At 57.4% G+C, this 27,967-nt stretch overlaps 1 protein-coding gene across 6 annotated transcripts in view; it reads left to right on the top strand.

Moving 5' to 3' along the window:
- The window catches only part of ZMIZ1 (zinc finger MIZ-type containing 1), a 243,110-nt gene that overhangs the window by 83,048 nt on the left and 132,095 nt on the right, over positions 1-27,967 (top strand). For all 6 annotated transcript variants that reach the window (XM_040242620.1, XM_040242615.1, XM_040242618.1 and 3 more), the window contains one exon: positions 10,389-10,469. The gene's annotated coding sequence lies outside the window, so the exon portion shown is untranslated. The remainder of the gene's footprint in view (positions 1-10,388; positions 10,470-27,967) is intronic.

Below are 27,967 nucleotides of genomic sequence, written 5' to 3'. Positions count from 1 at the left end.
GGGTTGTGAATTTCCTTCCCGGTGCGTCAGGCCACAGGGACAGGGACATTCCTGGCAGCCGGATTAATGTGGGCAGGGTACAGGGGTGTGAGCCCAGACACTCCAGGTCAGAGTCCGTCTGGGGCCTCATAGACAATGGGGATCCATTGAGGGTTCTTGGCCAGAGGAGCAATGCCTCCTCCGGGAGAGGTCCTGGCAGCAGGAAAACCTAACTTGCTCATCCAGGTGTGCGGCCCTGATGTGAAGGGAGTCACGCGGCTGCGAAAGCTGGCCCTGGTGGGTGTCGGTGCCAGCGCTCCTCCTGGGTGCGTGGTCCACCGGGCGCTGGCCTGCCCGGGGTGGGAGTGTGGGTGCTGCAGGGCAGGACAGGGCAGTCTCAGGCCTCTTCCTCCATGTGTCCCGAAGTCCCCCCGGCTTGGGTTGTCTGGGCTCCCCACCCAACCCTGGGTGGGGTCCCTGCCGCTGCTTCCTCCCTCTGTGGCTTTCTGGTCCTAAATGGGAGGGGACTCCAGAGGCTGCAGCAGGCTGTGGAGTGTGAGCCAGGGTGGGGACACCGGCGGTGGGTGGAGTCACGGGATGGGTGGCCGTGAGTCAGGAATTGCTGGGCCTGTGTGTCATCCGGCTGCCTGCTGCGCGGCCTCCCTGTGTCTGTCTGCCTCATCTCTTCCGCCCGCGGCTGCGCCTGTGGACTGCTCTACTGGGGCCACAGTGCTGTTTCTAAGAGCTCCAAGCCCACGACGGAGAAGTCAGAGGAGCTGGACTCTGGGTCCCAGGCTCTCCCAACACCCAGGGTGACCTTGGACACGTCTTCTCCCTCCTTGAGCCATGGTTTCTCTGATTGGAGAGTGAGGATGGAGTTGGGCAGGGGTTCTCAGCTCCTGCTGTCCATGAGATCCCAGGCAGCTTTGCAAGACAGCGTACCCTAGACCACTTAAATCCCTGGGGCAGGGCCTGGAGCCTGGGCAGGAACCTTGGGTCTGGATGGCCTTGGATGAGCTGCTCTCTCCACCTTCCCCACAGCCCCCAGGCAGCACCGTGGGCCAGCGCGTGGATCCTGGAGCCCGGGGCCTACACCGAATGTACTTCTGCCACTTTCTAACACTGTGGGCAAGTGACTTCATTCCCTGAGCCTCAGTTTCCTCATCTGTGAAGTGAGGAGGACCCTACCACTTTATAGAGTCACTGTGGGGACCAATGGGTTAACCAGCATAGCCAGTGTCTGTTGGAGCCAGACTTAGGATGGATATGGTGAGCACCATGAAAGTGTCAGCTGCTGTGTTCTCTGATCTAAATCTGTTTTCACACCACCCCTTCCATCACTGCTCATTCATCCATCCAGCAAACATTCTGGGGGCAAGCCCTGTGCTGCGTGCTATGAGTGAAGGAAGAAGACACCCACTGTGGAGGATGGCCTTGGCCCATCCAGAGGTCTAGTCCCAGAGGCTGGGTTCTGTCAGTCCAAAGGATTGATGGGCAGGTAGGGGCTGGCTCCCCTAAGAATCCCACCGAGGTGCTGAGCTGAAGGAGCCCTTCTTTCTTAAAGAACGAAAAACGGACTTCCCTGGTGGCTCAGTGGTTAAGACCCTGTACTTCCATTGAGTGCATGCAGGTATGATCCCTGGTCAGGGAACTAAGTAAGATCCCACATGCCACGTGGCACAGCCAAAAAGAGAGTGCAGAGAGACCCTGGACTGAAAAGAGATGGAGGGGCATCATAGGCTAGTTCTCAGCTAGGAAGCACCCAAGGGGTCCTCAGTGCCTCCTGGCACACGCTCTGGGTGTGTGATGGCACAAACAGGCCTGGGCCCTGGGGCTGCCCAGCAAGGCAGGAGCAGCCAAGGTGGGTAGGGTATGGAACAAAACCTGACCCATCCTCCATCTCCTAGAGTTCTCTCAGCAACCAAGGATGTTAGACAAGCCTCATTTCTCCCACTTTTAGATGGCAGATGGAGACCTATGAGATTGGAAGGCGCTTGGACTGTCAGGGCCGGAGGCTACCTGTGTGTAAAGGTCTGATGGGAGGCTTCTCTGGGCTGCTGCGCTGGTGGGGCATCTTGGGACGAGCTGGATGACTGACACATCCTACAGTCCTTTGCTCCCCCAGCCTTCCCAGCAGCAAGCCTGCAGACCGCCACTGGGCTGCCCTGACAGGGAAGGCTGTCGTCCCTACAAGCAGCCAGCGTTCCCATGGCCAGCCTCCTCTGAGGGCCAGGGGCTGGGCCACACACTTACCCCAGTTCAGCCTTCTCCCTCCCCACTGCACCGTCGAGTAAGCTGCGGTGGGCAGGGGTGCAGGGACTTGGCTGGGGCCACGTGGCTCGCACGCAGTGGAACCAGGATTTCATCCAGGCCCAGGTGACGTTCGTGCCTGTGCTCTGACCCGCCGCCTCCCGCAAGCAAGAACACTGCTTTTCTTTGTCTGGCATCTGTAAACCTGGGCCTCGGCCATCGCTTCAGACCAGCCTGGCCCACGTGTGACCAGAATCCCAGAGGGACGGCTGTTTGGAGAGTGTGGCTGCCGGGGGCTGGCCCCTGGCCCGGGAAGGGGATCGCTGGGAACACTTAGTCCTAGACGTCTCCTGTGTGCCGTCCAGACCATGCCCTTCAGCCTCTCGACCTTCCCGCCTGCCCTGGGCCTAGAGTCCAGGCTGCCAGTCCTGTACCAACCATGAGTGTCGTGTCAGCTCGGCTTACCCTCTAGCCAGGGGCCTCTCATGTGAGTCCTCGGTTCCTCCATCTAACCTCCAACCAGAGCTGGCCTGGCTTCTCATCCTGTCCCTCTCCAGACTTCAGTCCCCTGCTCTGCATGGTGGGAGGCAGAGACTAAGGGCCTCCACAGCCTCTTTTGAGAGCCTCTGCCAGGCCCCATGAATGCTGTAGGGGACTGGGGGTCAGGGGTATCACTGGGGTGGGGATGAGGCTCCTCCAGGGCTGAGCTCAGATGGGCAGTGCAGAGCCAGACCACCCCAAGCAGAGTGAGCAGGCGCAAGAGACAAAGCCCCTAAGGGGCCACTGGCTGAAAATTCAGTTTCAGTCATCAACACTGGGAGTGGCAAGTACCCAGGTGTGTGGCAGGGGCCCTACTTTGGCCAGCCCCAATCAGATACCTCTCTGGACAAGACCCTAATCCCTGGGAAGCATAAATAAGGTCATGCCCACCCATGGCGTCTGATGATGTGGTGAGTGTGGAAGAGAGCCCCTGGCATGGTGTTTGCATCTAGAGAATGCTCGGCACCTTTGGCCATTCTGTGGGGAGTGACTGGAGGCCCCCACTCCTGGGTGCAGGCCATCTCTGGGAAGCAGATCCACTGGACTGACTCTTGAATTGGCCTCAGAGAGGCTCTGAAGCCAGGATTCATCTTCTCAGGATCTTTCCCCATCTTTTTGGTAAGAGACCCAGTGCCTCCATCCCCAGCAAGACCCCAAGTCTGTACTTGACAGCTAACCTGAGCCAGTGAGAACAATGACCGTCCCTATTTACCGAACCGTTCCTGTGCAAGTGCAGTGTGGGCGTAATCTAGTTAAATCCTTACAGCCCTGTGAGAGGAGTGACTCAGTATCCCCATTTTACAGATGAGGAAACTGAGGCCCGGAGAAGCTAAGTTTCTTACCCAGCTTCACAGGTCAGTGAATGGCAGAGCTATTCTGTACGTGCATTCTGCTGTGTCAAACCTAGAGGCACATTATGCACTCTTAGTCCATGAGAGGACCCCTTGATTAAAGGAGAAATTGTTCATTTGATGGCTTGGGGAAAAGGGAGCCACTCCCCTCTTCCTCTACTGGGAGCAAGCCACGCATCACAGCCAAGCTCTATCTGGTCTCAGTTTGCCCCTTCGCACAAGCCTGACAGCAAAAGGCTAGGTGGTTTGGCCTTGCACCGTGCATCGTGAGCTAGAGTGCCTCTGAGAGTCAGGATGGATGAATGCTGCTCCTTAGGGCCTGCGTGATGCTCAGTGGAGGCAGGGAGGCTTTCCCTCGGATAGAGCTCTCCCGAGGGGTGCCTCTCTATCCTGGCCTTGAAAACGCAGCAAATCAGGCTCAGGCTCTGGGTGAAGCTTCGGAGGGGCCCTCACGGATGTGTGTGCAAGTGCCCTTGAATGCAGCTGTCCCTGCTGCTGAGTTCATCTATCGTTGTCTCCTCAGGCTGAGGCTTTTCTCCTGACAAGACTGTGGGCCTTTGCCTGAAAGTGGTGCCCTCCTGCCTGAGAGACCCTGCCCAAGACCTTGATGCCCCCGACCCCCCATTTTGCTACTCTCCAGCACTCTGTCCTAGAGTTATTCTGTGTCTCGCCCACCTTGATTAGACAGTGTGCAAACACCCTTGGGAAGTATCCAGGCTGGCGATGTTGACCCTGTCCTCCTCTGCCCACCGTCCACCCCTACTCTTTCCTCTTCTCCTCTTCCTCCTCCAGCACATGGTGGGCAGTGTCATTATTGTCAGGAGAAGAAACTGAATAGATGGAATAAACAAACACGAAGGAACATCCCCTAGAAGTCCATTTATAGCCCCCATTTTCCAAATGTTGGGAAATGTCTCAGAGATGTTAAGTGGGTTGGGAGGTCCTGGGAGCCTCTTACTTTCCCCAGCACCCCCTATTTGGGTCCCCACTGTGCCAAGGTGTGGACCCAGGTTGGCACTGGGCATCTCCAGCTCCTCCCACTTAGAGGCATCCCTGAGGGCCCAGCAACAGACTTGCCAGGCCTGCACTTCCTTCAGCAGAGCCTGCCGGTCTGCCCTGCCCCAGTCACTTGCAAAGTTTCCCTGCAGGAACGGGAGGCAAGAAAGTGAGGGGCACGCAGAGAGGGGCGCGCAGTGAGGACCTGCAGGGCAGGGCCAGACCAGAAGTGCTGGGTGTGGGCAGGCTGTGAGGACAGCTCGCACTATTCTCAGGGAAAGTGAAGACAGATGGGATCATTGAGCCAAGTTTGTGATTCTCAGGCAGGCCGGGCCAGGAGTTTGCCCAGACCCCAAGTGCAGCTACTGTCCTTTGGGGAAAAGACTCAGGATTTCAGGCCTCTCCTGAACACTCAGGGCTCGCTGAGTCTCTGAGCTCAACCCCGCTATGCATAGAGTGCAAGGGTCTCACAACAGGAGATAACCAGACACCCAATTTTAATCATGCCAGGAGAAAGAAAGAAATACTGTCCACATATCTGGAAGTTCAGGGCAGGGAAAGCTCACTTGAGGGGACTGTTAGGGAAGGCAGCATGGTGGAGGTGGTCCTTGGGGCATCAGAGGATGGACAGGGTTCCGATGGACAGAGCTGGGACTGCAGAACTGTTGAAAGTGTGGTTTGAGGTAAGACAGGGCACATTCTTCCACTTTTCAGCTGCGTGACCACTGGTGTCTACTGCGAAGTTTCTTCATCTGTAAAATGGGCTTACGGTTCCCTGGTGACAGGATTGTGCTAAGGATGGGGTGAGGCATTGAGAGCTTCTGGGTTGTGGAGGAAGGGCTCTGGCAGGCCCCAAACTTGCCAGGTTTCTGGCAGCCTGAGTCCCTCACATCTTGAGCACGATGGGTGTGCACAGGCACGTCTGTTATTGGCAGCAGGTGTGAGGCCCTGAGGCCTAGTGACAGCTCTGAACTGCAGGCCGAGAGCTGGCATTGGTGCAGCCCCCCGCCCACTGTGCCAAACGGGGTGGTCCAGCCCCCTCCCCCAGGGGCTTATGGGAAGCTCTGTGCTCTGGCCAATGCCCCGCTCTACAAGGCCAGCAGGGGCCTCCCGTAGTGGGTGAGTAGCTGGAGAGACGACCCGAAGCCTCCTTTTTCCTCCTGACCAGCAAGCCTTGGCTTCCACGAGGCCCCGGACCCTCGGTCTATCTCGTCCACGTCTGGATTCCTCCCCCTCCCCCAGCTTGGTGAGGTCAGGGAACATGTATTCCAGGAATGCGGGAGGCGGGGCGGCTGGCCCGGTTTGGATAACCATCGGGGTAAATATTTGCCTTCTCCCGGAGCCAGCACTGGCCGCCAGGGGAGGACGAGGGGACCTGCTCTCAGGGTCATGTAAGGGGATGCGTCCCTGGGTGGGTCTTTGAGGTGAAGGAACCCATGTCTCCCCGGGAACCCTGGGAGGTGGGTCTGAGGCCACCTTCCCAAACAGGGCCCCTGGCCCGCAGTACTAGAAGCTGCTCGGCCAACCTGTAAAGTGAGGGTGGGAAGAGCTGCCTGGCCCGACTGAGATGAGGAGGGTCAGACCCACGTGGGAACCAGTGCTGGTCAGTTCAGCCAGTGGAACAGCAGGCTGGACCCAGTTTGGGTGGGTGCCCACATGACCGTGTTCTGGCCTGCACTTGGCCACCTGTGACCTTGACAGTCATCATTCACTGACCTGTTCCTGACCCGTATATAGGTGCACTTGCGTCTGTGTTCCCGTGTCTTGTGAAGCTCTCACAGCCACCAGAACATGAGGGGCATGTGTGTGTGATTAGCAGCAGTTGACAAGAGTCCAGAACTTCAGCTCAGCACTGTCACTGGTGTGGTCGCATGCCCTAGGGACCACAGCGGGGCAGCCCGAGCCCCTCTCCCAGAAACCTGTGGGTAGGGCAGTGCTCTGGCCAATGCCAGGCTCTACAAGGTCAATGTGAAGCCTGTCTTGGCGGGTGAGTAGCTGAAGGAGTGATTAGTCCCTTTTTAGAGAGGAGATGGGGGCTCAGAGATGCCAAGTGACTTGCTCAAGGTCACGCAGCATTAAAGGGCAGAATAGGGATTCAAACTCAGCTCCACCCACCCTTGCCCTGGACCTTACCTCTGAGGACAGGGCCAGGCTCCGGCCCAGAATCTGGGCTCCCAACCCTTGGTGGCTTAGAGCACACTGGTCACTTAGCCATGGGCCTCTGGCCACTGTCACAGAGCGGTCACAGAGCCCCACACCCCGGATGCACCATGGCGTGGGCACCTCTGTCCTCCCGGAATCCCAGTCAGCCCTGCGTGTCTCTGGCCAGCCCCGGCCCCAGTCCACTGGGCCTGGTGCCTGCACTCAAGCCCACACCCAGGTGGGTCCTTCCTCCCAGGGGATCCCTAGAGGAGGAAGGGATGGGAAGGGGGTGGGGCTGGGAGAATCCATCTGGGTCCTGGAACAGTCCCCACCCCCAAGTGACCTCTGCCAAGTCCCAGACCCAACCTCACCACTTCCCAGCCATTACACCCCTGGCAACTCTACCCTCCCTCGGAGCTCACTGTCCTGCTCTGCAAAGAGGGAGCTCGTTCCCACCCTGCCCTGCTCTCGGGAGCGTCAGACGTGAGATGAGAGTGGAAGTACATTTCAACCTGTGATCTGCACACTTCCCCTTCTACCCCCTCCTGCCCCCGCAGCCAGACACGGCCTTGTAGTCGGGGCGTCCCCCTCATCTAACCCAGAGGGAGAGTCCTGAACTCAGCAGAGCCCTCTCTCTGGGCAGTGGGGAACCCATCCCTTGCGGAGCCTGGGTGGGCCCCACCACCCCTCTCAGCCCTGAGTCTCAGGCTGCCCTCTGCTCCGTGGCACTGAGGGCCTTTTAAGCAGAGCACACTCACCTGGGTGAATCTGTATCCTTCACGGCTGTGGTCTGGCCAGGCTGGGAGCAGACATGGGACACCTCCCCCGGTCTCCCCAGGTGGCCAGAGCCCTACAGGCTGTGAGGCTCACCTATGGGCACCCAGGGGGCCAGGGATGAGGGCGGATGACTTCATCTGTATGTTCACAGCCCCACCCGGGCCTGAGTTCCCTCACCTCCACCCCTGAGTGGGGCCCAGTGCACAGACAAGGGAGCCCGGGTGTCCAGTTAGTCATCTTGAACAAGTTGAGTCTGTGTGGACAGACAACCCACTCATGCTCGGCTCTGTTCTTATTACTTTTCGCTCTGTATTACCTGCATGACCTTAGGAAGCTATAGAAGCTCTCTAGACCTCATGTGTAAATTGAGGGTGCTATTTAGGTTCTACTTGATAGCATTTCACTGAGGGCTAAAGAAGTATCATAGGAATAGCCCCCAATGTGGACCCAGTTCAGGCAAGCTTCTGGTCCTTTCTCCTTCCCAGATGAGGGTCCAGTGCAGGCTCATAGGGAAGGGGGTCAGTCCCTAATCAGGGCCTGAGTTCATATCCTGGTGACCCCTCTGTGTGATGCCCTTTCTGTGTGACCTTGGACAGGTCTCTTTCCCTCTTTGGTCTATTTGCCTCTTTGCACAAGTCCAACAGCAAAGAACCAAGGATGGTTGGGGCGGAGAGACACGTATGTGTGCGCCGTGAGCCAGAGCACCTCTGCGAGGCAGGATGGGCGGGCGTCATTCCTCGGGGCTGGGACATTGCTCACCGAGTGAGCGAGGACTTTCCGGCTCTGGCTTCTGTCTCAGCTGCCAAAATAATTATTTTCTCTTTGTCAGCGGGTCTGTGGCCAGCTTGCCTTTGGGAAAGGACTGAGCTGTGCCTGGTGGGGAAGCAGGAGGCTGATTCCTGTTCTGCCCCAGCCTCTGACTTGCTGCATGACCCCGGGACGGAGGCAGGTGCTGCCCTCTCCAGGCCTCACTGTCCTCCTCTGTGAAATGGGAGAGTTGGAGTCAAGGGCCATTTGTGTCCCCACAGTGAGCAGAGTTTGGGGACTGCCAGAGTCAGAGAGTCAGGCCCCAGAGACATTCTCTCTCCCATGTGGAGTGGGGGTGCTGCGCCAGGCTGTGGGAGCCTGAGGTTTAGGGGCCCAGTGCTCCATGGAGCCCAGCACCAGCTCCTGGAAGTAATTTCACCTCACCTAACACAGCTGGAAAGCAACCTGTGTGTCCGGCACTCAAATACATTACCTTATACTGTCTGTACCACTTCTTAAGAGTGGACCCCTCCTTATCGCCTTATCATCTCCTACAGATGAGGAAACTGGGGGCCAGAAAAGTTTAAGAAATTACGTAAAGCCACATAGTAAGGGGATGAACCCAGGACTTGAACCAGATCATTTTTATTACAGTACTGAGCCCACTTCTTAAATACCAGGCCCTGGGGCCCCTTACTAAAGCCATAGGCACACACTTGGCTCCCTGGGAACCCTGCCCACTGCACAGCAGGTCTGACCCCTCCGCCAGTCCCCAGCACATGTGGGAACCCAGCCTTCATGTGGCCTGTGCACATCCACTCCCGTGGTAGCCACGGGCCTCATCCCAAGAGGCACTCAGCCCTGCTGGCAGGTTTCCCATTTCTTAGAGGAGGGCACAAGGTGCCCCAAGCATGGCGACCACCCAGAGTCACCCAGCAGGATGCTTTTGTAGCTGGGACTCCAACTCGGGGCTCTGTGGCTCCCACCCCACAGCCAGGACTCCAGAGAAGCTACCCTGCCAGGGTCTGGGTCTGGATCTGGCCCTTCTGGATTCCCGAGGGGCCCTGTGGGTGGGGAGGAGAGGGCAGTATGGCTGGCCCACTGTGGATGTGGGGCAGGTGAACCCACTGCACTGGGGGGACAGGGTCTGGGGTCCTTATCCGCCCAGTGCCCCACGGGACCCTTCCACTTCTGCCTTCTGCTCCCTCCACTCTGAACACCACTGTCTCTGGCCCAGACTCTAGGAGCAGCCTCCCCACTGGTTTCCCGGCCTCTTCCTGTCCCTTCTAAGCCCTTCTAAGGCATGCTTGGGGGATCTTCTCAAACTAGACCCAGGCTCACACGGCTCAGCTGCTGAGACCCTCCCATCCACCCTTGCGATGGTCAGCCCTGCCTTCTGGCCCTCTCTCACCTCCCCACCTCCCTCCTCCACCACACCACCTACTCTCAAGTACTCTGCTGAGCCAGGGTGTTTTCCCTATTTGGAGCCTTCCCATATACTGTTCCCCATGCCTGGAACACTGTTCCATGCATCTTGGCCTGCCTCTCTCTGGCTCATCCTTCAGCTTTACTTCCCCAAAGAGACAGCCCTGAACCTTGAGTCTATGCTATTCATCCTTGTACTTGTTCTTTCTGGCAGATACCACTTTTAATTATGTGTTGTTTGATTCTTTGCCTATTATGAGTCCCCACAAGGGCTGATCCATGATCCTGTTTACAGCTCAGGGTGTTCGCTAAATGTTTCTTGAGTGAATGAATGAATGTCAAGTGCTTTTGTCACCATAGGCCCTTAGATCCTCCCAGAAGCCCTCGGAGAGATCATTGGGATTCCATTTGACAGGTGAGGAAACTGAAACCCAGGGCGGCCAGGAGCTTACCCACAGTCACGTGGCCAGTAACTGGCAGCTGTGGGGTGTCGGGGGCCTGTTAGGGCCCCTTGGCATTAGGCCCCTTTTCCTCTCCATCCTTCAGATTCCCCATCTGTCCAGTGGGGATGATTTGATTTAGCAGACTTAGTGAACTCCAGCAGGTGGGCGGGGTCTGTGGCTGCAGGTCAGTTCTGGGGTCCCTGCTGGGTGTGGTCCCTGACCACCTTTCTCATTGCAGGAGAATGGAGCTGGAGTGAGGCGGAGGAACCGCCAGCTGCTGACCGGCACGTGGGACGCTGGTGATTCACGGGTCACTGAGGTAGGTGTGCAGCCGGGCTGGTGGGGGCGGCTTGGTCTGGATGCTTGGGGAAGGGGCAGGAGGCGTGTCCTGAGTGGGGGAGGTGCTGGCCCCAGCGCCCTGCGCCTTTGACTGCAGCACAGCCCCCACTGAGATTTCATTGGTCCTCTAAAGGACTTCTCGGGGCCTCTTAGGCCTGGCCTGTGTCTACAGTGGCTGCCCGGCAGGGGTGGGAGATGCACGCAGGAAGAGGGACGGTCTGACACCCCCAGCCTTGGCTCAGCAGCCCTGTCTGTACCACTCAACCTCGTGGCACAGGGGTCTCATGTGCCAAGCAACATGGCAGCCACACGGGAAGAGGCAGGATGGGCAGAGAAGCCTGTTCACCAAGATGGGGGCCATGGCTGCCCCACCCTCTCTCTCCCACAGTCCCCTGAGCACCCACAAGTCTGAGGTCAAAGTGCCTGCATGCAAATCCTGGCCCTGCCTCTCATCCACCATGACCCTGTGTGGTTCCTTTGTGCCTCAGTTTACCTGTCTATCAGTTTACCAGAGGGCTGGGCACCAAACCCCTGACCCCACATGTGCACCAGCACAGCTGGACACAGCAAACGCTCAGGCTCTGTCATTTCCCTTGCTTCTTGCACACCTCCGTTCCCACCATCCCTCCTTCCTGGGGCTCAACCATGCCAGGATGGACACCAAGTGGTTATTCAGCCTGATGAGGCAGCTTGGGCCCCCAGGGAGCTCCCGGAAGCAGCTGGAGCCCGAGGGTCCCAAGCTGAGCCTCCCAGGCCTGCCTCAGGCCCCGACACCAGCGTGTCTCATCACAGAGTGGCTTTTCAGGGTTGATGACACTTGGCCCTGTGCCAGAGGGCCACCCATGTAATCCCTCTTAATTCGGAGATGAGAGGCTGTCCCAGAAATGCTGACTTGGGCCAGGGCCCTTTGTCCCAAGGCTCTGGGACCCAGCCAGGGGAGTCTTCGTCCTGGTGGGGGCCCCACCCAATGGTCTCCCCACTGCTCTCAGCATCTCTCCTGAGACCCCAGTGCTCCCAGGTACCCACACTCAGGGCCAGGCCAGCCCTGGGGATCCTCTGCGCTTTACTCAGGCGCTGGAACCAGGGAGCAGACTCTGATCTCCCTTCCTGCCATAGGAAATCCTGGCTTCCTCCTATCCTTCTTGTGACCTTGGGTGAGTCCTTTCACTTCCGTGGGAGTTCTCATCTGAATGAGGATAATTATACCAACATTGCTGAGAGGGCTGTCAGGAGGATGCTTAGAAACCTGGAATATTCCCAGTGTTACCGCCGGGTGAGAGCCGGCCGTGTACCAGGCACTGCGCTCCGTAAATGCATATTTCCCCGCACAGTAATCCATGTGCCTCATTCTCCGGAGGCTCAGAGTGGTTAAGAAACCTACAGAGCTGTAAGTGGTGGAGTGGGGATTTGAACCAGGAGAGACACCTTAGAATTAAGCAGCCCACGATGCCTTAGAGATCAGGAGCAGAGCCACAGGGCAGGCCCAGCGTGGATGCTCAGGAAACAACCCCCATTTCTGCCGGGCAGCCTTTGTCCAGCCCTCCAAGCCTGGTGGCCCTCAGGAGCCAGTGGGTGGCCCCTGAAGGCTGGTGGCCTGTCCCTCCCCAGAGGACCTAGTGGCAACTCGATCAGGCTAGGGGAACCCATTGCTAATTGTGAGGTAACCTTTGAAATTCTCCTTCACGGTGGGTTCTCTTTTCGGATGTTTTTCAAGGTAATTCACTCCCTTTGCAGAAATTGCTGGTGGAGGAGCATTAGGCAGCTAGTAATTAATCATAGGAGCGGCTTGGAGTTTATTCTTTTAAAAAAAAAAAGGAGGATAGAAAGCCTTGGTGAAAAAAAAAAGAAAAGGAAAGAAAACCGCTCCAAGGCGAGGGTGGTAATCAATACCTCGGTGTCCTAGAAACGGCTGGGGATGGGGGTGGCAGACGTGCGGCCTTCTCCCTTCCTTCCTGGGGCTGGCAGATGGTCAGTGCCTGCAGCGTCACCAGTGAGGCTCTGCCTTTGACCATCAGCCCCCAGTGTGACTCTGAGCAAGTCTGAGCTTCTCCCTGGTCTCACCTTTGACCTATAAAATGGGTGAAAGTCAAGTTATCAGACTCGGAAGGCATTTTGAACGATCCGGGGCATATCCGAGAGCTCCAGCACATGGTCACTGCCTGGCTGATGGTTTATCAGTTAAGTGCGTAAATGAATGAATGATCTCCTTGGGTCTTTGTTAGCAGTCGTCAGGCAAGGAGGGGATCCTGTAGGACACTGATTCTCTGGTTCTGTTATAATGTAGAGTGAAAGCCGCGGCGATTGGCTGGCTGTGTTACTTTCCAAGCCAATGATGAAAGGACAGTCTTGACTGACGGACTCTGGCAAGAGCGCTCAGGCCCCTCAGTGGCCACCTCACTGAGGTGTCCTCAAGTTCAACTTTCCAAGAGTCTCACCTGTCTGACCTTTTTTTTTTTGTTAAGCTGCTTTCTGGGGAGGTAGTGAGTTCCTCATCACTAGAGACTATGCAAGCTGTGGCACTCAGGCAGCAGACTGGGGCTCAGAGCTTTCCTGAGTTTGGCGGGGAGTGTGAGGCTCCCCAGGATGGACACCCTACTGGCAGAGAGGAACACCTCTGCCCCTGGAGTTCCTTCCCAGGGCCCCCAGGGGAGACTGAGGAAGGGGCTTGTCCATGCAGGACTCTGATGCTTTGGAGCCTGTTCCCTGGAGGGAAGGAAGGTGTGCAGGGGTGTGTGTGCCAGTGTGTGCCCCTGAACAGGTGTGAGGCAATGTGTGTGTGATTAGCTAGGCTATTTTTGAGGCTGTGAAGTGTGTGAATACGTGTGAGTATGCAAGAAAAGGAGAGTGCCCCCCATGTGTGAGTGCCCCCACGCACGTGTGCAGCTCCCAGCAAGACCTTGGCACCTCAGGCCATCCCCATACATGAGGCCTGGCTTCAGCCACACATTCAGACTGGCCAGATGGGCCCTGCTGACCACGGCAATGCCTGCGTCTAGTCCTAAGAGTGGGTGGGTGCAGCTAGGCCCCTGGGGGCAGGCAGGGGTCTGTTTGGGTAGTCCTCTGAACAGCCTGACCAACTTGGCCCAGTGTTTTCACTTCTCTCCTTGGCCTGCAAATCCAGCTCATGTATGTGTGTGTCTGTCTCTCTGTTTGCCCGCCCTCCATGTCTCCATCTCTTTCTGTCTGATTCTCTCTGTGCGGGCTCCTCTCTCCTGCCCAGCTCCCCTCTCTTCTCAGTGGCAGTCCCACAGCCCCAGTCTGCCTCCTTCCCAGCTCTGCGTCATCACCTCCGTCATCCCAGGACTCCGCAGAACCGAGACCTCCCAGGCTCTGAAGCTCCCACCTTTCCCCCTGTTTGCCCAACGCTGGCAACACACAGCTCCCTCCCACCTTTCTCTCCAGGGTATCCAAGGCAGCAGCCCACAATCTCGCTGCTTGGAGGCTTTGAGCCATGTGTGATGAGTCTCCCATCTCCTACCCTCTGGGGATGACCACCATCCCATCCCCATGGACCCTCACTGTGCCAGCCACTCAGGATGGAGTCTGATCTCCGTGGCTGCCCCTCTGTGCCGTCCTGGGCATACGTCCTGGCCACAAGCTAGAGCAGGGGGAGAGGGAGGAGGCCTGCGTCCACTAGCAGAGGCAGCTGGAAACCCAGCATTTCCCTCCAGCACTAATGAAATTCTTGCTATAATTAGAAGTGAGGTGTCCAGGAGCTGGCTGCCTGGCGGGAGCCGGTGTATGCTCATGAATAAATAAATTGTCCTTTTCCGAGGAGAGAAGGAGCCAGAGGGTGGGCTCCTGGAGAACTGCAGGAGGGTATCTGTGACCTGTGAGGTGGGCGATGGGCCCTAGTGGTTTCCACTCATCTGGATGCCCTTGGCATCTTTCTGAGTCCCCATCCCTGGCCAGCCAGTCTTCCTGTAAGTGCCAGCTGTGTGCCAGGCCGACTCAGCCTGGCATCAAGGCTGCCACCGTCTGGCCCCAGCCTCTGTCACGGCCACACCGCACACTGGCTGCCGGCCATGTCCTAAGCTGCAGCTCCACTGTGCTGACCCTTCCCCATCATCATCACCTGTCGCCAGCCTGCACCTTTCTTCTGCTCTTGCTCCTGCCTCCAGAGCCCTTGGCCCTGTTGCTGTAGAGCTGGAACTTTTTGGAGCCTTCCTCAAGCTGCGCTTCCCCGCCAGGGATGGACATGGCCTGATCCCCCAGGGACTCCAAGACCTCCAGTCCTCAGAGGCCCTGGTTGTTTCCACCCTAAGCTCTCCACCCTCTCCTTCTGCTCTGATGCCCTGCAGGGTGCTCAGCAGACCGCCGGGCACATCATCTTTTATTTTGTATTCATTACATGTTGGGATAATAACATATCGGATGTTTTATACTCTTTTCTCATACTCAGTCTTCAAAGACTGTTGTGTATCTAATGCAGAGAAGATGTTTCAGACGTCGGTGGTCAGTGGCCATGTGTGGTTCTTGGCTGCCGTAGTTGACCACGTGCCGCCTTAGCGACCCCGGTTTTCTGGTTCACACGGGGGGAAACTGAAGCAGGGGAAGGAAGTTTTGCAGATGAGAGTTTGCAAAGCCAGTGTTCTCTCTGTAAGACAAGGCTGCTGGCATCCTGCTGTTCAAAATAAAAACTGGGCGCATCGCACTGGTCAGAAAGGTAAATCGAATCAGGCAAGACTGTAGCCCATACCAGGTGACTGAACCTCCGTAAGGATAGAGGAAAAATTATTTGAGGGGTCCATTCCCCCCAAAAGGGGTTCCAGCAATTGTGAGCTTCCCCACCTCATCCCCAAACAGCCCCAGACTGAGGTGCCTCTCACAGGCTGTGCCACAATAGGGGCCAGTCCCTGCCCCCATTACCCCCAGCTTCTTTCCAACCCCCCTAGAAAACAGAGTTGGGGGTTGGAGCCCAGGAAGGGAGGATGCTCCTGTCCCCCACGCCCTCCCACATCATCCAGGATGCAGTCTGAATTGCAGAGGCGCCCAGCGGGTGTACCTGTGAACCCAGAGGTTCCCCACAGGGTCAGGAGATGTTGGAGCAGGGCCAGCTCCAGGCACAGGAGCTGGAAGAAGAGACTTGTCTCTCTGGAGCCTGGCCCCGCCCCTGCCCACCCGGAGGGGCTCTGGCCCCACCATCTGGAGCTGACTTTCCTCTTTGTCACCCACAGCCTCAGCAGCTGCACTTTGCTGCCCGCTCAGTTGACAGTCGCACTCTTGTTTGCCTCCACTCTGGCACTGTGGCAAAAAGTCAGGAGTTTCAGGTGCTGGCTCATCCTCCCACTGTGGGCCCCCTGCCCCCTCCCTGCTGGAGTGAATGCCCCTTGAAGACTCAGGGAAGCTCTGAACCACGTCCACTACAAGGTCCTGGTGTGCATGCTAAGTTGCTTCAGTCGAGTCCGACTCTGTGCAACCTCATGGATTATAGCGCGCCAGCTCCTCTGTCCATGGGATTTCCCAAGCAAAATTACTGGAGTGGGTTGCCATGCTCTCCTCCAGGGGATCTTCCCGACCCAGGGATCGAACCTGTGTCCTTTTGTCTCCCATGTTAACAGGCAGGTTCTTTACCACTCGCACCGCCTGGGAAGCCCAAGGTCCTAGTATACCAGTGCTAAACGGCAGCAGGAAGCCAGCAGGCACCTGGGCTGGCGCCCTCAGCTTCCTCGGGAGATGGCAGGGACGTTTTTTCCCGCATGCCGGTTCTGAATGTGTTGGGCAGGCTGTGTCAAGGACTCTGAGGCTGTGCACAGGTTGTGAGAGGTAGTATCACGCGCTGCTTGGTGCAGTGCGCCCTTTCAGCCCCGGCTCCCTGACCATCGTGTCTGTTTGTCAGATGTGCCCATTCTGAGCCATGGCCAGAGGGGGTGTGGGGAAGAGGCGGGCACCTCAGTGTGGTCCCACAGGTGTTGGTCTGCCGTGGCTGCTGTGTGGACTGTGCTCAGGGAAACTTCTAGAGTCCCCAGGTTATGAGGACCACAGAACGGCCCTAGAGAGCTGACTGCGTGCCACACTCCTCTGGTTACTGGAGAGCAGGGGGGCGTGTGGGAGCCCCTCCCTGTCTCCCCTGTCTCCCCTGTCTCCCCGTCAAGTGCTTCTCGCCCTTCTTCAGTTCCAGTTCGGGAAGTGGCGCATGTTGCCTCACCGCTGTTTGGGGCCCTTCGTTGCCGTCCTGAGGCGTCCTTGGGGGCCTGTTTCAGTTCGTGTGGGAGCATCTCTGCTGCCTAGCCTCCGTGGAGTGCACCCCGGTGCCTCTCCGTCCGGCCCACCCTTCGGTCAGTGGACAGTCTAGCATGGCACAGCCCTCGCCAGGTGGTCCCTGCTGCGCTCCCTTCCCCACCCTAGTCATCCCCCACCCTTGTCACTGTCTGGGTGAGCCAACCCCCTTCACCCCCCTGTTCCCACCCCCAGCAAATGCCCTCAGCTGAGGCCCCTAGATGTCCCCTGCCTGGCAGCTCTGATGATTGAGCCCAGAGGACTGTAGTGAACTAGAACCTGGAAATAATCTGGACAGTTTTTCTCTGTGTGTGGAAGAAACACAATGAACACTTTTGCACCCTTTATCCAGCTTAGTTTCTCCCCAGTCATAGCTCCAGGAGGGTTGTTCAAGGTCATCCCTGCCTGCCAAGATCCTCTAGCAGCTGCTTGCCCACCTCTGCTGCTGGAGAGCTCGCTCCCCGTGGGCCCACTGGTGTCTGTGGGTACCGGACACAGTAGAACGCGCCCTTAAAGCAGGACAGACACGAGGAAAGTCGCTTCAGTCATGTCTGGCTGTGCAACCCCATGGACTGTAGCCCGCCAGGCTCCTCTGTCCATGGGATTCTCCAGGCTGGAATACTGGAGTGGGTTGCCATTTCCTTTTCCAGGGGCTCTTCCCAACCCAGGGGTGAAGCCCGAGTCTCTGATGTCGCCTGCACTGGCAGATGGGTTCTTTACCACTAGCACCACCTGGGACAGACACTTTGAGGCTCAAATCCCTGCTCTACCACCGATCAAGTGGGTGAGTTTACTTCGCCACTGGTTCCCTCTGTTTCCTCATCTATAACTGGGGAGAAACCCACCTGCCTGCAGGGATGCTGCGGGGCTGGAATGCAGCAATGGCAGGCTTCCCTGCTGACTGTAAATAGATGCCCTGAGAGAAACACCCCCACCCCTCAGCCCTGCAGCATCAGCTTGAGGTTGGCGCCTGTTAGATCCAGGACCTAGATACCTCCCTTCCCCACCGATGCTGGCCTTCTGAGACCTCTCTGGAGCTCTGGGGTGGGAACTGTCAGGATGACACTTCAATATGTCTCTTCTCCAAAGCGCCAACGCACACAGACTGGGGGGTGGTGGTGGGGCACTTGTTTAAATGCCTGTTCTTAGACCTCTCTCTTGGAGTCTGATTCTGTGAGTTAGAGTTGGAATTTGGACTCTGAATTTCTAACCAATAACCCATATAACACCTGCAGTCAGGCCAGTCTGGAACACACGGATGCCGGTCACAGGGAGCTGGCCAAGAGGTAGGGCTGTGGACAGTATCACAGCCTCGCTGGGTGGACTTGGACAAGCCCTGTCCCTGTCTGTGGCTGTTTTCTCATGAATAACCCTGGGGTTTAGGTGATCTGTAAAGGCTCTTCCTGCTCTTAAAACCCCGGGATAATCAGAAGGACATTTCCTGGTGTCCCGTCTGCCAGGCTCCCTGAGTCACATCTGTGAGTTTCAGCCCCGTTCCTCCTGGCCACAGAGTGTTCAGGTCAGCAGCCACCCGCCAGCCCCAGAGCCCTAGGGACAGAAAAGCTATTCCCTGGGTGTGATGGGCCATTTAGTGGCAATTCCCCTGGGCCTTGCAGGACGCCTTAGATCAAGAGGCATCTGCAGATCTGAACTCTCATCCCTGAACTGAACTAGCCCCTTAGCCTGGTCCTGGCCGAGGGAGGCAGGGGAATGGGGTTGTCTGGCTCCTCTGAGGGACCTTGGCACTTTATTAGTTAACCCACATGGAAACCTGGAGTGTCAGTACTAGAAGAAAGGCCCTGTGGAGCCCTTTCTTTTTTATAGCTGGGGAAACTGAGGCCCCAGGTGGAACATGCCTGGCCAGGGAGAAGAGGGAGGCAAGTGCAGAACCAAGCCTCTTGGCTTGTGGTCTGGTCTCTGGGCCACACCAAGCCACCCACCACCCCTCTCCTTAGGAAGTCCATCTGATGTGGGTAGGCCTGCCAGGCTTGAGCCCTAAATCAGCCTCTTTAGCTCCCAGGAAGAGATGAGGGCTGTCTTAGGACAGGCACCAGGGAGCCAGCTGCTCCGGAACACTGGGCCCTTTTGGAACCACACTCTAGACTAAAACAACCACCCCCGCTCTGCCCCAAGTCTTCCTGCCCCAGCCAAGGACGCCCTGTGGAAGGTTTCCAGGAATATCCACGCAGAGGGCACCATGCTCCAGAAACGACAAGGCTCTCCCTCCCAGACTCCCTCCCATTTTCCACTCACTGGCGCTCAGGAGAATTAATAAGGAGAGGTGAAAAACCAGCCCTTGCTCTAATAAGACCTCGTTTGAGTTGGCTGAGCCCTGGCAGGTGGCAGAGGAGGAATTATTCCCCGACAAGGCCTTCACCCCCTGTCTGGGATGATGTCAGAACTGGGGCTCAGGGTCTGGGCTACAATCCTTTGACCGCCGGCATCCTGCTCGCATCGCCAGCCCTGGTGTGAGCTGGGGCCGGTGGCTCTATCCCTCCGTGGGCCCAGAGCCCAGCCGGGTCCTTGGTTCACGCCAGTACCTGGCGTAGGGCTCTTGTGCAGGCTGGTCCTCCCCGCAACTCTCTATCTGCAGTCAGGAAGGTGGTGGTATTCAGTAAGCAACTACTCCTTCTGTGGGTCTGTGCTTAGCTGCTGGGGTGATGAGGAAGCAGAAGACCCCACGGTAGCCCTCAGGCGGCCCACAGTCTAGGCCAAGACACACATGCAGAGGACAGGTGAGTGATGCCCAGTGCCCCTGGCACCAGGAGGGATTTTAGCCGAGTAAGGGTTCTGGAAGACTTCCTGGAGGAGGCTGAATGTAGCCAACAGACAGTCAAAGGCTTTCAAGGATTTCAGGTAGGGCTGGGGTAAGGCAGGAAAAGCCATAGCCTTAGGTTGTGTGTGGTCCAAAGCAGGACCCTAGATAGATAGATGCCTGTGTGTGAGTGTGCTTGTGCCTGGAGTAGGGGGAGGTGACATTTGTACCAGTGCCCAGCAGATAGGCCCACAGACAGTAGGCCACACCCAGGCCCTCTCCTGCCTCGGAGGGCAGCAGGGAAGCCCGTTGGATGGAGTAGGGCTGTGGCTCTGCTGTGTGCTCAGGCCTGGCACACTGTGGGCTGTGCACCTGTTAAGTGGGTGAGCAGAGCAGAGTAGCTGTCCTTTGAGGGTTGTGGAAAGGAACGCATAGTAGGTGCTCAGTAGATGCAGATTGAATGAAGGCTACATGACGCGCACTCGCACATCAGCCTAGTGACTGAAAACCCAGGTCAGGAAGCAGCAGGGACAGAGGTGGGGGCACAGCCGGGGGACGGGGAGCAGAGCCTGCAGTGGCCCAGCAGAATTCCTTAGCATCCTGGGTAGCTGGTACCCACCAAGGGCTCGCTCTGGGACCTGCCCAAGTGGAGATGTGGTGGGCAAAGACCCCTCGGGGCCTAGCTGCAGGGCAGGGGAGCCTCCCTGGGGCACCCCTGTACATGGTGTTCAGTGCACGTCCCAGACGGATCCCCCCACCCTGGAGCTTCTGAGAGAGGAGGAGAATGACTGCGCATCACACCTCTGTTGCTAAAAAGCAAAGAACAACCAAGCCATGGGGCCCTGTGACAATAATAACGACAGTGTCACAGGCGAAGCAGCAACTCCGTTGATCCCAACACCATCTTGTGAAGTGGGGACCAGTATCATCTCCATGTTGGGGATGGGGAAACTGAGGCAGGGGGAGGCCAGGAAAACAGTCAAAGTCGCCAAGTGGCAGAGCCAGGGTGGGGCTCCTGTTGTCTGACCCTCCTGAACTCCACCCTGTCCTGCCTCCCCAGACTCACCCCTCTCAGCCCTTACTGTCCCTGTGGTTGCCAAAGCCCCTGGAGCATCTTTTTGGACACAAAGAAGAAGGAGGATGCAAACTCTTCGAGAGATCATTTGAAGTCTTTCATTATCAATCTTCACACAGGTCCTTCCGGCGCCTTCCCAGCTCCGTGGGAAGATGAACGCCCAGCGGTTAGAGAATGGGCCCTTCCCCTGAATCAAGTCTTTTGTAACGGAAATAATTTATCTGCCAGCCTTTGGTGCCCGGCAGTTTGATAATTCAGGTGTTGAAATGGTAATGACCGCGGGGCCAGCCCAGGGAAGAGGCCAGTGAGTCAGATGGGAGATTCAATAGGAATTAAAGGCATTTAATCTCAATGCAATATGATTTTCCCAAACATGCCACCTCTGCACCAAGAATGAGCTAACTGGAAACACCACGATGTCTCCAGCGGGGGCTGATGCTGGGCTTTCTGCAGAGCCAGTGGCACCGGGCCTGCCTGGCTCCCCCAGAGAGGGCCTGGGCCATGGAGCTTCTGAGAAGTGGCTGGAGCTCGGAGGGCTGTGAGTGTGGAAAGGACACAAAGAATCAGAGAGTAGTCAGAAAATCCTTCAGGCCCCAAGGACAACTCTGCTGGGTTTTTTAATATTAATATGCATAATTGTATTTATTTATTGTTTGGCTGTGTTGGTTTTCCTTGCTGCACAGGCTTGTCTCAGTTCTGGTGAGGGGGGCTACTCTCTAGTGTGGTGCACAGGTTTCTCACTGGGGGGCCCCTCTTGCTGCTGAGCACAGGCTCTAGGGCATACGGGCCTCAGTACTTGCTGCTCCTGGGCTTGAGAGCACAGGCTCAGTAGCTGTGGCGGACCGGCTTACTTGCTCCGCGGCATGTGGGATCCGCCTGGACCAGGGACAGAACCCATGTCTCCCATATTGGCAGGCAGATTCTTTACCACTGAAGCCCCAAGCCACTGCTTTTTTTAGGGGCTGAGGAGGGGATCTCTTGGAGAGTAATAAGGAGAAATTTTAAGAATAGACTTTGATCAGCAAAAAGAACTAGTGACTTGCCCAGGGTCACCCAAAGAGGATTTAAGTCCTTGTCCTTGCTGTTAATCATGATGGTATATTGCTCTGCGTGTGTGCGTGCATACTGGGGGAGTCTTAATGACAGCTGTGTGAATTTTATATGCATTATCTAATTTAATATTTATAGAGCCTGCTTTGCAAATGAGTGAACTGTGGGATAGAGAAGTTAAATAGCTCGTGCAGTCCCTGGGAGCTAGGGTCAGAATTTGAACCCGGCTCCACCTGACTTTCGAGCCTGAGTCCTCAGCCAGACACAAGACACAGGGCACTCACTCTGGGCCTTGCTGGGGAAGAGCCCCCCACCAACCAAGATCAGAGGGGGCTTCACGGAGGTATGTCAGTTTCATCTCTGACAGTCAAGTATCTTTAAATCTTCAGGTCCTGAGCTGTGTAAGGCCAGGTCACCTGACCCCCAAAAGCTCTTCCTCTTCATCATAAAATGAGGAGAATAGGGCCTCCTCACCAGGGCCTGGAGGATGGGTCACATAGTAGGTGCATTCTCCAGATTTAGCCAGGCTTCTGAAGCTGCCAGCACAGCCATCAGTCAGGCCTATGTGTATTAGGGCCCAGGTCCCTTCCCAGCATCTACTCAGAGAGTTCTCACAGCCAGGATGGGCTGAGCTGCAGGCCGCGCCCAGACACATGGAGAGGGCAGGAGAAGGCTGAGACAGAGTGGACGGAAGTGGCCCTGGGGGAAGACCATGTGCGCAGCCAGTCCTGGCCACCCAGGCGTTGGCTCCAGAGAGCGGCGTAGGAGGAGCAGCGTGATGAGGCCCCCAGGCTGAATCCCACCTCTGTTTGATGGGTGTCAAGGAGCTAGTGAAGCTACGGATCTATAGATGAATACAACTGTGTCGTTTCTCACCAAGCTTTCCTCAAATCCATTGTGTCAGGGAGCCCTGCTCCCCTGGGTTCGGGCAGGGAAGGGGGTCATGTCGACAGCCCCTTTGTAGCTCAGATGTCCCGCTGCACCTCTGGGCTTTAAAATCCGAATGCACTGGGCACTGAGGTTGGAGAGTTCAGAGTTCATCCAGAAATAGGGGCAGAGGGGGAGGACTACACAGAAACCAGGTAGCACAAAGATGCCCTAAATGTGGAGTTCTGGAGACCCCAGGTGTCACAGGCTGGAGGAGCCAGGCAGATCCCACCTGCCCTAGGGGGAAACTGAGGCGGAAGAGGCTTGTCCCCGCAGAGCTGGGTGTGGCGACTCCTGCTCTGGCCCGCCCTCCCTGGGGTGGTCCCCACCTCCCTCTCTGTCTAATGTTCCTCCCATTGGCTCTCCCTAAACATGAGCAGAAGGTGAGGGATGAGCCGGGTGGGAGAGGGAGGGTCAGTGTGTCTCACCTGGGGCACCTGCCTAGGCCTTGGAGGCACAGAAGGAGGGGTCCTTGGGAAGAGGTAGAGAAGGCCAGCTTCGCAGTGCACTCTGAGACCCCCAGCTCCACGTCATAGCCCCATGACCACAGAGAGGTTTCTAAACTTCTCCAGGACTCAGTTTCCTTATCTGTAAGATAGGAAGGTCAGACAGCTCACGAGCCGGTTCTGTGGCTGAAAAGCAGTCACGATGCTTGGCTCATAGGTGTGCGGCGGGGCTCAGCTGTCGTCACCATCATGGAGGGTTGTGGGATCGGGGGCAGCTGCAGGAGAGTCCCATTTTGCCAGGGGACTCAGTTGGGAATCTACCAATCCGATTTGAGGTGTTCTTTCTTCACCGGTAGTCTGATGGCACTGGGAAACCTCTTCTCTCTGTGGACCTCAGTCTCCCCACCTGTCAGCAGGACAGTAGGACTAACTGATGTGGGAGCCAGAAGGCCAGGGATTGGTGTTTATGGGGTGATATCACTGGGTGCATCTGCTGCTAAAGCCATAAAAACTGCCAGGGACCTGCAGCCAGAGCTGTCTCGGAGCCGGGCCCCTCAGGGGTCCAGCGAGGCCCCTCTGAGGTCCTGGAGCTCCGCCGACCGGCTGAGCGCTCCCAGCTGCGGCAGGATCTGCAACCGCTCTCTCCGTACAGCCGATTGGCGGAGCGCGGGCCTGCTTGCAGCGCCTGGCAGGGACCGGTAAATTGAAAACATGATGTTTCCTGCCGGAGGCCAGTGCAGGGCTGGACTCGGTGTGGCCTTGGAAAGCTGGCCTCGCTCTCAGGAAGCCCTGCTCCCCACAGCACCGCCACAAAAACAGTGGAAAAGTGAAGCCTTTTCAAGTCTGTGTTTCCACTGTAAACAGGGGGTGAAAGCTGGCCCCTTGCCTCCTGGCGCTGCTGGGCCCGCCTCCTCCACCCGGCTGCTGGCCTGCCCAGTCTTTGGAGGCACCTCAGCTGCCCCTCTGCCCCCAACAGTGCCCCTCTGATCAGAGAAGCCCCGTGCCCCTAATTCACGAAGCCTTCTGAGTTTAGTTCAAGCATACCAGGACCTACCAATCCTCAGCATCCATCCCGTGAGGCCAGTAGGGTAAAGGCAAAACTCCGGTGCACAGAGAGGCACTGCTGCTGCTGAGTCACTTCAGTCGTGTCCGACTCTGTGTGACCCCATAGACGGCAGCCCACCAGGCTCCCCCGTACCCGGGATTCTCCAGGCAAGAACACTGGAGTGGGCTGCCATTTCCTTCTCCAATGCATGAAAGTGAAAAGTGAAAGGGAAGTCGCTCAGTCGTGTCTGACCCTCAGCGAGCCCATGGACTGCAGCCTTCCAGGCTCCTCCGTCCATGGGATTTTCCAGGCAAGAGTACTGGAGGCGGGTGCCGTTGCCTTCTCCGACGAAGAGGCACAGGACTCACCCAAAGCCACACAGCAAGTAAAGAGCAGCCCTGGTGCCCTCCTTCTCGCCTGAAGTGATTCCACGTCAGAGGCTCGTGTGGGTGAGGACATGTGCCTGCACTGAGTGTTAGTTGCTCAATTGTGTCCGACTCTTTACAACCCCACGGAGCTTGCCAGGCTCCTCTGTCCGTGGGATTCTCCAGGCAAGAATACTGGAGTGGGTTGCCATTGCCTTCTCCAGGGGATCTTCCTGACCGAGGGATCAAACCCACCTAAATCCAGCAAGAGTTTCTTTGACGTCCTTCACACAGAGAATGTAGCACCAGTAGCATTTAGTGGAAGTGGCTTATTGAGTCTAAAGTCTATAATAGTGCCCTTTCTTTCCTTGCTGTTAAAGTAATGCATGCTTGTTGTAGAAAGTCTGGAAGTCACAGAAACGTTAGAAGAAAAACAAAAACTGCCCGTCGTCCTTCCAACCAGGAGTTATCCTGGGCAACATCCTGGTATATTACTTTCTGGTCACTGTATAATTTTCTGTCCTTCTCTTTTGGACTTATATCATGAGCAGTTTTCAGGGTTATTCGGTATTCCTTAAAAACGTGATTCCTGATGGCCCTGAGGAGGGGCCCGGAAGAGGGCCAGGGCTGCAACACCTTCACAGGTCTGCTCAGCCCCAGCCTGGCATACCCCCATCATGGGGACTCTGTGGGGGTCTCCCCCCTCGGTAGGGAGGAGAGGCCCCCCCACCACACTGCAGTTCATGGTGAAATGTGGCCTGGCCTGGACATCCCGGGCTGGAGAACCCAAGGGGCTTGAATCTGTGTGTGACTCTGGGCCTGTCTCCCCATCGCTCAAAAGGGCAGACTATGCTTCATCTAGCCCTCGCGCCAGGCAGCCTGCTTTGAGGCCTGCTCTCCAGCTGCCCACAGGCACGGGGCTGCATTCCTCCTGAGGGCCGGCTCGACTTAAAGTACCTACTGTGTGCAGGTGTCAGTCAGCCTGGGCGACAAAAGGCCCCTGTTCCTGCCATGTTCTCCCGACACCTGCGCCTCCCCCACGCCTGCCCGTTTTAACCCGCAAGCCCGTCCATCCCCCTCCTCCCTGACCCCTCAGCAGTGGGGGGCTGGAACCCAGCTGGGCAGGGGTGGCAGGGATCCCAGAAGGAGCCATCTCCGACCCCCTCCGCCCACCAGCACCCTTGGTGGCCCTAAGACAGCTTTATGGAGGACGGGTCGAGGCTGTCTTCCTCTTGGCAGGTTTATTTCTTCATTTTTCAAGCCCTGCTCTGATTTTTCCACGTCTCCCCGCCCCTTCCCTAGACATGCTTCCCTCCCCTCCCCCTCTAATCTGTCAGCCCAGCCAGGAGAGAGGGCCACTGGCCTCCAGGTGATTGAATTATTGCACGGGGGGGGGGAGATAGGCCAGGGTTTTCTGCATGAGTGCTTTTGGCTTCCTGCCCTTGGAGAGGGGCTGGGGAGGGGGAGGGGGTGTGGTGGCGGAGACTGTGGGCCATGGGTTTCCCAGACACCCTGCACCCCCCCTCTCCCCTGTCTGGACCGCAGATGAGCCCTGCCACCGACAGAGCTGGCCCAGGGCCACTGCTCTGCCACCCTGCTCTCCCCACACGCCAGCCCTGCTCAGGCCTCGATTTCCCCTCCCGCCAAACGGGCAGGTCTCTGTCCTGATGCCAAGGGAAAGAAGAGGTGTCCAGGCAGCTGTGACTGCTGACTCACATGTGAGAAATTCTTAAACATCTGCTATCTGTGTGTTGTGGGCCAGGGACTCAGGATGGAGAAAAGAAGGGAGGTCAGCGCTTGTAAAACACCTACTCTGTACAGCAAGCATGTTCGCGTGCGTGACTTCATATTTCGTCCCCTTACCCCCTGCCCCAGTCGTAACTCAAAGATAATAACGAGTAAGAATTACTGGCCTTATTTTTATAGCTTAGAAATGTTCCCAGTACAGACTCCTTCTCCCAGGAACCTTGGGTTCTTGAGGGATGAGGCACTGTCTGGGTCCTCTCTAACTCTCTGGGGGCAGCAGAAGACTCAGAAGGGACCCAGCAAATGCTGCTGGTTCTACTGAAGTGAGACCAGAGAGGTGATATCACCAGCCCAAGGTCACACAGCTAGAAATGGAGCCCCCCTTTGCCTGGCTCCAAGCCACTGCTCCTGGCCTGGGTGTTGACAGGGAGGTCTGCCGTTCTGGCTGGTATTATCTAGTTGCAAGGCTGCTGCAGCAGGTCGAGAGCTTGGTGGCTCCATGTCTCACCCACTCCTCCCGCTGGTGTCTGTTCTCTGCTGCTCAGGCCCCCACACACTCTCCAGCCTGCCTTCCCCCGCCCAAGAGGAGGGGCTGGAGGGGGAAGCCCCCACCCCCACTCCGCTCCACACTCCAGCTCATGGAAATGAAAACCACATTGGCTTCATTATCCCGGGCTGAATGAGCAGGGTTGCCATGGTGACAGCCGTCTCGGGCCCATGAGAGGGCAGGGAAGGGGCTGGCGAGGCCGTGGCAAGTGGGACCGGGCAGCGGGTGAGCAGGCGCGCCGGGTGGGCAGCCCTCAGGAGCATCGGCCCCTTGTGCTCCCTGCCCTCCTGTCGGGCCCCCGGCTTCAGATCCCAGTGTTTGGTCAGGGAGAAGCAGGCAGGCCCCGTCCTCCAATGACTGGCCCCTCACTCCCCTGTCCTGCCGCCTCTCCATCTCTTCCTTTCAGGGGAGAGTTAAAGGTGCCTCACACCATCCTGGAGGTCAAGATGGAGGGCAGACATGGGAGCCGGGGGCCAGGAGAGTGCAGGGCCTGTCCCCCGAGGAGGTCAGCTGTGGTGCTCTGCTGGCCTCCGCAGTGGCATGGCCCGAGGAATGGCTGAGGGGTCCAGCCAGTGTACACCCCAGCACTCCTGTGTGCCCTGAGTCATCACCCCGGTCCTCAGGCATAACCCTTTTACTGGAGGCTGGGGCTCCAGACGCCCCACAGGTCAACAGGTGTGACGGGGGCTGTGGGGACCAGCAGGGGATCCGGACCCAGAACAGCCTGTGCCGCGGGAGGCCCCGGGCAGGTGTCCTGACCTCCGGGCCTGAGCTGGGCCTTCCGCACGGCCTTGACCCAGGGACCCTTATGCCCAGATGTGACCTTGTTTCCGCAAGGCCTGGATACCCCCTTGCCCTGTGGTCTGTCACCCCGGGGCTTGATTTCTAAGCACACCACCATAGGGGAGGCCCTGGCCCTGCCATCGCTATGCTCAGGCTGATCCAAGGGAGGCTGGCTGCGCCCCCATTTCTCATCCGGGCTCCCTGGTGGCCTCTGGGGCGGCCTTAGGTAAAGTCGCCATTCTCCTCCGGAGCATACGGCAGGGCCAGTCCCATCACATGATCCAGAGCCATCGGAACAGCCACCAAGGGCCCCTGCTGGGGGTTACTGAGTGCCCTCAGGAGACGTCCCCTTCAGACAGTGCCGACCCCAGCTCCAGTTTCAACCTTGACCCTAACCCTAAGGCCACATCCAGCCGCAACCCGTCTCCTCGCCCAGCCCACATGGGTGTGTTTCCCACGTGCTCTCGCCCCTGAGCTGCTGTTCAAGCCCTTCCGTCCACCCGGAATGCCCTCCCCCCAC

Source organism: Oryx dammah, unplaced genomic scaffold (assembly GCF_014754425.2).
Source record: "Oryx dammah isolate SB20612 unplaced genomic scaffold, SCBI_Odam_1.1 HiC_scaffold_6, whole genome shotgun sequence".
Classification (NCBI taxonomy): Eukaryota; Metazoa; Chordata; class Mammalia; order Artiodactyla; family Bovidae; genus Oryx; species Oryx dammah.
Note: the sequence above shows the minus strand (reverse complement) of the source record. Positions and strands in the feature narration are given on the sequence as shown.